This window comes from Trachurus trachurus (assembly GCF_905171665.1).
Source record: "Trachurus trachurus genome assembly, chromosome: 2".
Taxonomy (NCBI): Eukaryota; Metazoa; Chordata; class Actinopteri; order Carangiformes; family Carangidae; genus Trachurus; species Trachurus trachurus.
In genome coordinates, this window is record NC_139914.1 from 13,395,435 (window position 1) to 13,404,756 (window position 9,322).

General features: G+C 35.4%; 1 long non-coding RNA gene across 1 annotated transcript; it reads left to right on the forward strand.

The window, feature by feature from the left end:
- On the forward strand, window positions 1–9,322 carry LOC310999110. Its single transcript, XR_014596032.1, has 5 exons — window positions 1–78; window positions 1,473–1,533; window positions 4,560–4,631; window positions 9,112–9,179; window positions 9,276–9,322. It is a non-coding gene; the product is annotated as an uncharacterized lncRNA (long non-coding RNA).

The following is a 9,322-nucleotide window of genomic DNA, read 5'->3' on the forward strand; positions in this document are numbered from 1 at the left end:
ACTTCCTGATTCACCTGCGAGCGGTAAACACACCTGAAGAGACCACCTGAGACGCCGTGAACGTCGCTCAAACTCACAGTAAGTGAGATAAAATAAAAATTAACCTCCACTAGTGAAAAGAGATAAGTTTATGAAGCTGTTGAAACCGCGGAGACGTGTTGACGTAGAAAGAGACGTTAGAATCTGCTCCGTGTCGTCAGCGGCAACGGTCACTTAGCAACTAGCAGTTAGCAGCTAGCAGCTAGCGACCAGTTAGCAGCTAACTGTTAGCAGCTAGCAGCAGGCTGAACAGGAAGCTGTTCCTCTGTCTTTGTAAACTTCACTCAGAGTCAACATGAATTAGTTGACTTTTTTATGTTTGTGCCCAATACGAAAGGAGTGATTTGATTAAACATCTGGAAATGTCTTTACTTTACATTGTTTGTAACGTTAAAGACAAAGAGGATGAGTTCACGATTCAACTCTATACGTGGTTTATTTACGACGCTGAAGTTAGCCTCCGATTCAGAAGTTAAGAGGAAATTAACGTAACGTGCAGTGCGACTGTTTGTACACTGATTGTCTGTTTTTTGTGACACTTTTTGATGTAAAAACATTTTAGGGTAGCCTATAGCATATACAAGTTGGTTATTCACAGTGAATTTGTGTGGAGCAATTTGTTTCCCACCTGCGTTTGTTTCAGGGGGACAGGTGATAATGTGACGGAGTAGAAACAAGTCGTGTTAACTGTGTTTCAGCAGCATGAATGTATTGAGAACTAGTTTCCAGGCAGAAAGAGTAATATTAACTCTCTGTTAGTTTGTTTTACCTCGCCAGTCCAGGTACTAGACAACATAGACATAATACACTGCTCAACTAACGCTTAAGCTACTAACGTAACTAGCTACTAGCTACTGCCCATAGATATACAGTATACTGCCGCTAGCTTTGCTGCTCACTGTGGTTTATTTTGAATATATATAATGCATGAGTATATATATGTATGTTTATGTTTAAGTGAAGGATATTTGACAAGAATATCCCTATAAAAAGTTGATGCTACACAGTGATATTCTATCACGATAGAAGGATGCAATGGTCATTTCTTTATCTCAGACAAAAGCTAACAACAGTGGTGGTTATAGCAGAGAGTTGTCTTGGTCTCATGATGTCAACATGGTGGAGAGAAGAGGAGAGGAGAGGACTAGTGTCTAATTACAATCCTGCTTGTGATGTTGGTGGTTAATCAGCTTGTTAGAGAACAGCATGTTATTCAATAAGGACTGAAACATTGAACAATTGGACGTGTGCATTCAAAAGTTGAGAAGTGAAGTTCACATGTAAAAGGTTCTAGTGCATTGTAGGTGCATTCTGAAATTTAATCCTAAAACCAAACATCCCTAACTTTTAGTGAGTAGCTACACCTGTCACATGTTTGTAAATATTGTATAATATCTTTTAACACTGACTCTGTCTTGTTTCCTTTATTCTAGGAAAAGGTGCAGGACAGGCTGAAGACTTCCACAGTCAACATGCTGAGGAGTTCCATGCCAGGTAAGTCACAGCTGACAGAGCCTTTCACTGTAAAGGGATAGTTCAACGTTTTTGGCAAATGGTTGCTTCTTTCATGAGTCGGTGTTTTATATATTCATTGTCAGTTTTTCTACTATGAATATTGCACTTTAAGATGTTACTATACCCATCCTATATGACGGCTTCTGGTCTGATGGCATTGTTTGGTTAGGAACTTTGTTCTATTGATATTGATATTGTTATTGCTATTATTATTGTCATCCTATTTCATTACGGCCTCTTGTGGCCTGAGGTAAAATACTTTTATATAGTGTTTTGATTGTGTGACACAATGTACATTTATTTATATGCACCGAGAGGTTGCTTGCTGTCTTCTGTGTTTTCTGTTAATTCTGTTAATTCTGACACCTGTAACAGCTGCATGCTATCTTCTCCTGATCAAGTCATGTGACTAGTAGTATTTAAGATGGCTTCTGATAGCTATCCTACTGTCTGACGAAGAGCTACACTGCTCGAAACGTACGTCACTACAATAAATTGACACTGAGTCCTGCAGAGCTGCGAGTGCTCTTGTTTTTTCTAAATTGGCCCATTGCCATAATAGTAGGGAGGTTAAGCCCAAAAAATAGGCCTTTGACTTCAAGTTCCCTTTGGCATGGAAGTACTTTAGGGTCCTACAAATAAATCTATCCTAAGACACAAGTGAGATCACACTTTGTATCTGAAATAAATGCCTTTTTTTAATAGAGAAATCCCTATCTGGGGATTTATATACCTATATAAATCCCCTAATGCCTTCAGCTCCTGGATGTGATTTACAGCTTCTATGACAACATGCAGCTGCTTGTGTGACAGGATATTGGGTTTTATTCATGTAAAAACATTAATAAAACTATACTGATACTGATTTGTTGAACATCAGACAGAGTGCAACAAATATAGCCTACAAGTAGTTAAATATAAGATGTAATTCATATCACAATAGTGTCAGGAAAGACCAATTAGCCAAATATTGTGTTGGTCAAAATATAGGCCTACCTAGAACTAGTTACTGCTTGTGTATGTTGATTTAAAAAAGTTGAATTTACATGTATGACCCATTAGAAGTCAACTTAAAGTCAAAGGAAAAATGTTTTTACTGTTCTCAAATGTAAAAATGGGTCACATTGGACCCTGTACATTATTTAAGGCTTATATAACCTGATACTGAATATATTTAACATTGTGCTCCTAAAGTAAACTGACAGATGTTAGTGTAGAGCGCCCTTAATAAGCAATGTTCAGCTTTTATGTACATATAGGGAAGTTTAGGTTCGCAGCTCCCACATAAAGCATATGATTAGGACTGACTTATTTCACCAGCGCAGTATAGAAACTGGTAAGCTTCATTATTTTGGTAGATTTTTACTTTTGTGAATGCTTGTTAGTGCTCGTCTTATCAATCTCATGATGTTACAGTATCTTTATTTCTTATTTCAAATTAGCCATAATGGAATGTCATGACTGGACTTTATGCTTCTTATGTCAGTCCACCCTGCAGATTGAAAAACATTAGATCCCTGTTCATCATTCAAACTGAGAAACAATCCTGAAATATTGCAATCATGTTACAAATCAGCTGTAGATAACATCCAGGAGCTGAAGTCATTGTAGTTCATAGTGGACATTGTAAATGGAATGTGCTTTTAACATGTGTTTTCTCAATGAAAAAAAGGCATTTTAAAAACGTGTTTATTTCAGATACAAAGTGTGATCTCACTTGTGTCTTTGGATAGATTTATTTATATGACCCTAAGGTACTTCCATGCCAAAGGAAGTACCTTTGCATCATGACTTGAAGTCAAAAGTCATGACTTCATGAAAGGAGTGATTTGATTAAACACTGTTTGTAGTGTCAGTGAGGTCATGAGTTCACGATTCAACTCATACTCACTGTGGTTTATTTTGAATATACAATGCATGAGTATATATATTTATGTAGACTATATATTATTCACAAAAAGTGAAGGATATTTGACAAGAATATCCCTGTAAGAAGTTGATGCTACACAGTGATATTCTATCACGATAGAAGGATGCAATGGTCATTTCTTTATCTCAAACAAAAGCTAACAACAGTGGCTCTAGCAGAGAGTTGTCTTGGTCTCATGATGTCTCCATGTGAACATGGTGGAGAGAAGAGGAGAGGTTAAGGATATTTGACAAGAATATATTGTCTAATTACAATCCTGCTGGTGATGTTAGTGGTTAATCAGCTTGTTAGAGAACAGCATGTTATTCAATAAGGACTGAAACATTGAACAATTGGACGTGTGCATTCAAAAGTTGAGAAGTGAAGTTCACATGTAAAAGGTTTCTAGTGCATTTTAGGTGCATTCAGAAATTTTATCCTAAAACCAAACATCCCTAACTTTTAGTGAGTAGCTACACCTGTCACATGTTTGTAAATATTGTATTTAGAGATGTCATGATTACAAATTTTCTTGGTCCGATTATTGTCAGAGAAATAATCACAGTGTTATGATTATCACGATTATTATGCATTAATTAATTTCACAACACTATGAATGTGTAAAATCTAATATAGTCAAAATATAATTACATTACTCATTGTTTACACAAAATATTTCAAGTATCTATTAATATAGGACCAATTATTAATCCCCAGGGGAAGTGTTTGAAATATTCAGGTCATAAATTGTCATCTATACCAAATGTTTAAGTTTATTGTAATCATTTTTTGTTTTATTTTGTGTTTTTTTTTTAATACAAATGACACGCTAACATTTAAACTCCTACCAATTCAATGTTAGGTTAGTTAAATGGACCAGTATCTGAGCATTTACCTTTACTTTGGTGCACATCAGCCGATATGGTTCCAACATCATCTTTTTCAGAAAGTGACGGTATTTAGGAACCTTTACGATCAATTAATTGTGGCGTTTAATACCACGATTAATTATGAAAACAAGTAATTGTAACATCCCTACTTGTATTCTATCTTTTGACACTGATGATATAACTCTGTCTTGTTTTCTTTATTCTAGGAGAACGTGCGGGACAGGCTGAAGACTTCCACACGTCAACATGCTGAGGAGTTCCTGAGTGACACATGTGGGGTGAGTCACAGCTCACAGAGCCTTTCACTGTAAAGGGATAGTTCAATGTTTTTGGTAAATTGGCCCATTGCCATAATAAGGGATTATCAGCAAGAGCTGCGATCATGTCTTATTGTGCTGTTAGTTGCACTTATGGTTTTGATAAAAATAACAAAACGTGCAAATTTTACAGAATACTGTCAACTCGCATTAATTTGGAGCAATATAATGTGTTAGACACGTTGATTTGAACGGTGATGAAGCTAAATGCCTGCAATGTTTACTATGACAGTAGAGTATTAGATCAGTCATTGCGCTCCGGCATAAATGTGTTGTGTAAATTGGCAGGGCTAATGGTTACCTGTTTAACTTTAATAACTCAGTGACTTGTCCATGAAAAACAAATTTCTACGGTACTTTTATTAGCTATTCTCTAGATTGAATTTTAATGAACCGCACTGGGGACATGGCAAAATTCTGTAACATCCTTTTAACAAAAGTAAATTAAATTTAAAAAATAGAATTTGGGAGCCTGTACCCTTGAATTTATAATAGAGGACAATTGACAATACACCAAAAAGCAAATTGAATGAGTATTTGTCCAACTTTAGTGAAAATACAGCTTAATTTATACCATGTAACAACCAAAAACGTAATAATTTTGGCCATTTTAAATGTAATAAAGCCAATAATGTAATAACGTGCCAATAATGTAATACAACTTTTGAGCTAATAATGTAATAATTTGTTGCCAATAATGGTAATAACTGGTGCTGATACTGTAATAACACATAAATATGACTGCAGTTCTTGGAAATAAAAGGCTTTTTTTGCAGTTTTGTGCAGTTTGGTAATCAAAAATAGGCATAGTAGATGACATAGTCGTCATATTTATTCATCCAAGATGTACTATCTTCCACCTCTCTCTCTCTCTCACTTCTACCATGCTTAATGATATGTTTGCAAACGGAACAAGTAAGCATTGTAGGCTATCAACAACCTCCAAAACATAACCAAACTTGTGTATTGAAAGGTGTCTGCAGCCAGTTTATGTTTCAGTCATGTAGAACTTCCTGCCTCAGATGTGAAGTGTGATAATCCCAGCATGGCTCGGAGGAGCAATGGCATTGATTTGGTTTTACATTCTCTTTCTATTTGAATTTTTTTTTTCCAACACATTGAGCTTAAAGGTCCCATGTTGGATAAAGTGACGTTTCAATGTTTTTTTTTTTTTTTTTTTACAGTGATGATAAAGCAGCTTTAGGTTCTATATTAATACTGTGAAAGTCTAAAGGTAGATGTTTGTATTGCTCCAGACTAGGGATGTCACGATTATACATTTTCTTTGTACGATTATTGTCAGAGAAATAATCACGGTATTACGATTATCACGATTATTACGCATTAATTAATTTCACAACATATGAATGTGTAAAATCAAATACAGTCAAAATATAATTACATTACACATTTTTACACTAAATATTTTAAGTATCTACTAAATCCTCCAGGGGAAGTGTTTTAAATATTCAAATCATTGTCATCTATACCAAATGTTTAAGTTTATTTTAATTGTTTGTTTTTTATCACAAATGAGACGCTAACATTTAAATTTCTACCATGTTACGTTAGGTAAATGGACCAGTATTTCTTACATTTACCTTAACTTTTGTGCAAATCTGCCTCTGTGTTAACAAAATAATCTTTTTTGGAAAGTGACGGTATTTAAGAATCTTTACGATTAATTAATTGTGGATATAGAACCTAAAGTAAAAACAAACAAACATTGAAATGTCACTTTATCCAACATGCGACCTTTAATCTCAATGTGTTGATGTAGTTTTTAATTGCCAAACATGAAAAACAAGGTTAGACGTGTGAAACCTGCAGAGATTTCATTTTAGATCTCCAACAGCTGGTTTGATTGGTGCTGTGAAAGAAAACATTTCTTTGAGAGAGAGGATTTCTGAATGTGTTACATTGGTGCTGCCACTTCATTTAGAACATCAGTTGGATGTTCTTGGACAAATGAGGGCTAAATATGTTACTTTAAAAAAAAGAAATCAATGGTAAAACCAAAGCAACTCCATTGCTCCGAGCCATGCTGGGATTATCACACTTCACATGACCTATTTCACATGGTTTCTCTGAGGCAGGAAGTTCTACATGACTGAAACATAAAAGGGCGATTACTTGTTTTCACAATTAATCGTGGTATTAAACGCCACAATTATGTAATGGTAAAGATTCCTAAATACCGTTACTTTCACAAGAAGTTGGAACCTTTGTGGCAGATGTGCACAAAAATAAAGATAGATGTCCATTTAACTAATGTAACAATTTAACTAATGTAACATTGAATTGGTAGGAATTTAAATGTTAGAGTGTCATTTTTAATTAAAAAACAAAACAAAAAACCATTGAAATAAACGCAAACATTTGGTATAGACGACAATTCATGACCTGAATATTTCAAACATTTCCCCTGGGGTTTAAGAATTGGGTCATATATTAATTTTTGTGTAAACAATGAGTAATGTAATTATATTTTGACTATATTAGATTTTACACATTCATAGTGTTGTGAAATTAATTAGTGCATAATAATCGTGATAATTGTAACGCTGTGATTATTTCTCTGACAATAATTGTACCAAGAAAATGTATAATCGTGACATCACTAGTGGCTGGCAATACACAAGTTTGGTTATGTTTTGGAGGTTGTTGAGCCTACAATGCTTACTTGTTCTGTTTGGTGAAAGATAATACATATTGGATGAATAAATATGACGACTATGTGATCCACTATACCTATTTTTGATTAGCAAACTGCACAAAACTGCAAAAAAGCCTTTTATTTCCAAGAACTGCAGTCATATTTATGTATTATTACATTATCGGCAGCAGTTATTACATTTTCAAAGGTTTTTTTAATACTATAATAATGTAATTACTTATTACATTATTGGCAAAATGTTATTACGTTATTGGCTCAAAAATGTTATTACTTAATTGGCTTTATTACATTTAAAATGGCCAAAATTATTACGTTATTGTCCGTTATTACATTTGTGTTTACAACACATAGCAACACAAAACTGCTTTTCTCGTGCACACAGAAATATAATGTTTCTTCAATCATTTCAGATTGGTCTAAATGGCGATAGTGGTGTGAAACATTTTGAAACTTTAAAAACTTTATTTTTAAACTTGGCTGGAAACAGCTGTGATGTTGCAGGGTGTTCGGATTGTAGTTAAATCTGTTAAGTGAAGTTGTGCAGGGAGTAGGGGGCTCGTTACCTTTATTTGTCGGTGTGAGCTATTCTTCTCATCAAATACACAATCCAACAACTCCACAACGCTCTGGTGGACAAAATGTGACCTGCACATTCACCACGCTATGAGATAATAACACAACGTTACCACACAGAGTTGTTTTAGAGGGAAATTCATGCAAAACAGCTGATGTGTGTTGCCTTCAGGGACAGTTTTTCATCAACAGTCTCTGAATTTCCCTCTAAAACAACTCTGTGTGGTAACGTTGTGTTATTATCTCACAGCGTAGGTCACAACTTGTCCACCAGAGGTGTTGTTGAGTTGTTGGATTGTGTATTTGATGAGTTTGATGAGGGAAACCAAGAAATCCCATCAGCAGCTGAGCAGCTCACCACTCGGCTTGGCCGTTCTAAAAACAGCTTGCACTGACAAATAAAGGTAACGAACCAACTGCTATGACTATAGACCGGATCTCCTTGTTGTTTACATTCTACTTCCGGTAGAAAACCAGCTGTAATTTGAATGAGATCAATAGTAACGAACGAGAGTTTAGCTCTATATCATATTTTTCACGCCCTATCACCGTTTAGACAAATCTGAAATGATTGAAGAAACATTACTATTTCTGTGTGTGTGTTTTGTGTTGCTATGTGTTGTATTTATTCAGCTAACGGCGGTAGCTAAGCTAACAGTAGCAGCTAAGCTAACAGCAGGACGTCAGCTGTTAAAACCCTCCCGTTGTGGGACACCACATGAAACTACTCCAGTTAGCTCAGTCATGTTGGAACTATAGATATCTGCTGGAGAAAATATTTTTTCATGGAGCGTTTATTGAGTCACTGAGTTATTAAAGTTAAACAGGTAGCTAACCGTTAGCCCAGCTAATCTATGATAACCATGACTAATTACAAAAATGTGCACATGTAAAATGTTTGTCCAATCATTGGTTTTATAAACATCAGATTAGTCTAAACGGTGATATAGTAACATGAAAAATGAGATATAGAGAAACTCTTGTCCGTCACTATTGTTAATGCTGGTTTTCTACCTGGAAGTAGTTGTAAACAACAAGGCGATTTGTCCTATGGCAATGGGTCAATTTGGCAAAATGTTGAACTATCCCTTTAAATGAGCACAAATGACAGGAGTTTTTGTATTAGTACAAATCAACAAATCTATCGAATGTCAAGTATAATTGATCTTTTCTTGTCTTTTTTTCCACCAGTCAGAAGCGGTGATTGCAGTCAGAGGAGCAGCGAGGGAGGAGAAGAGCCTTCACGTCAGAGTTTTCAGGTTTGTATTTGTTAGTTTGAGTGATTTGATTTGTTTTAGTGATATTTTCTTTGTGTCACTGTTGTCTAACGTCTCTCCTGTCTGTCTTGTTTGCAGCGCTGTGGCCTGAGCTAAGTGGCTAATGATGGTGGCTGCCCTGCGCT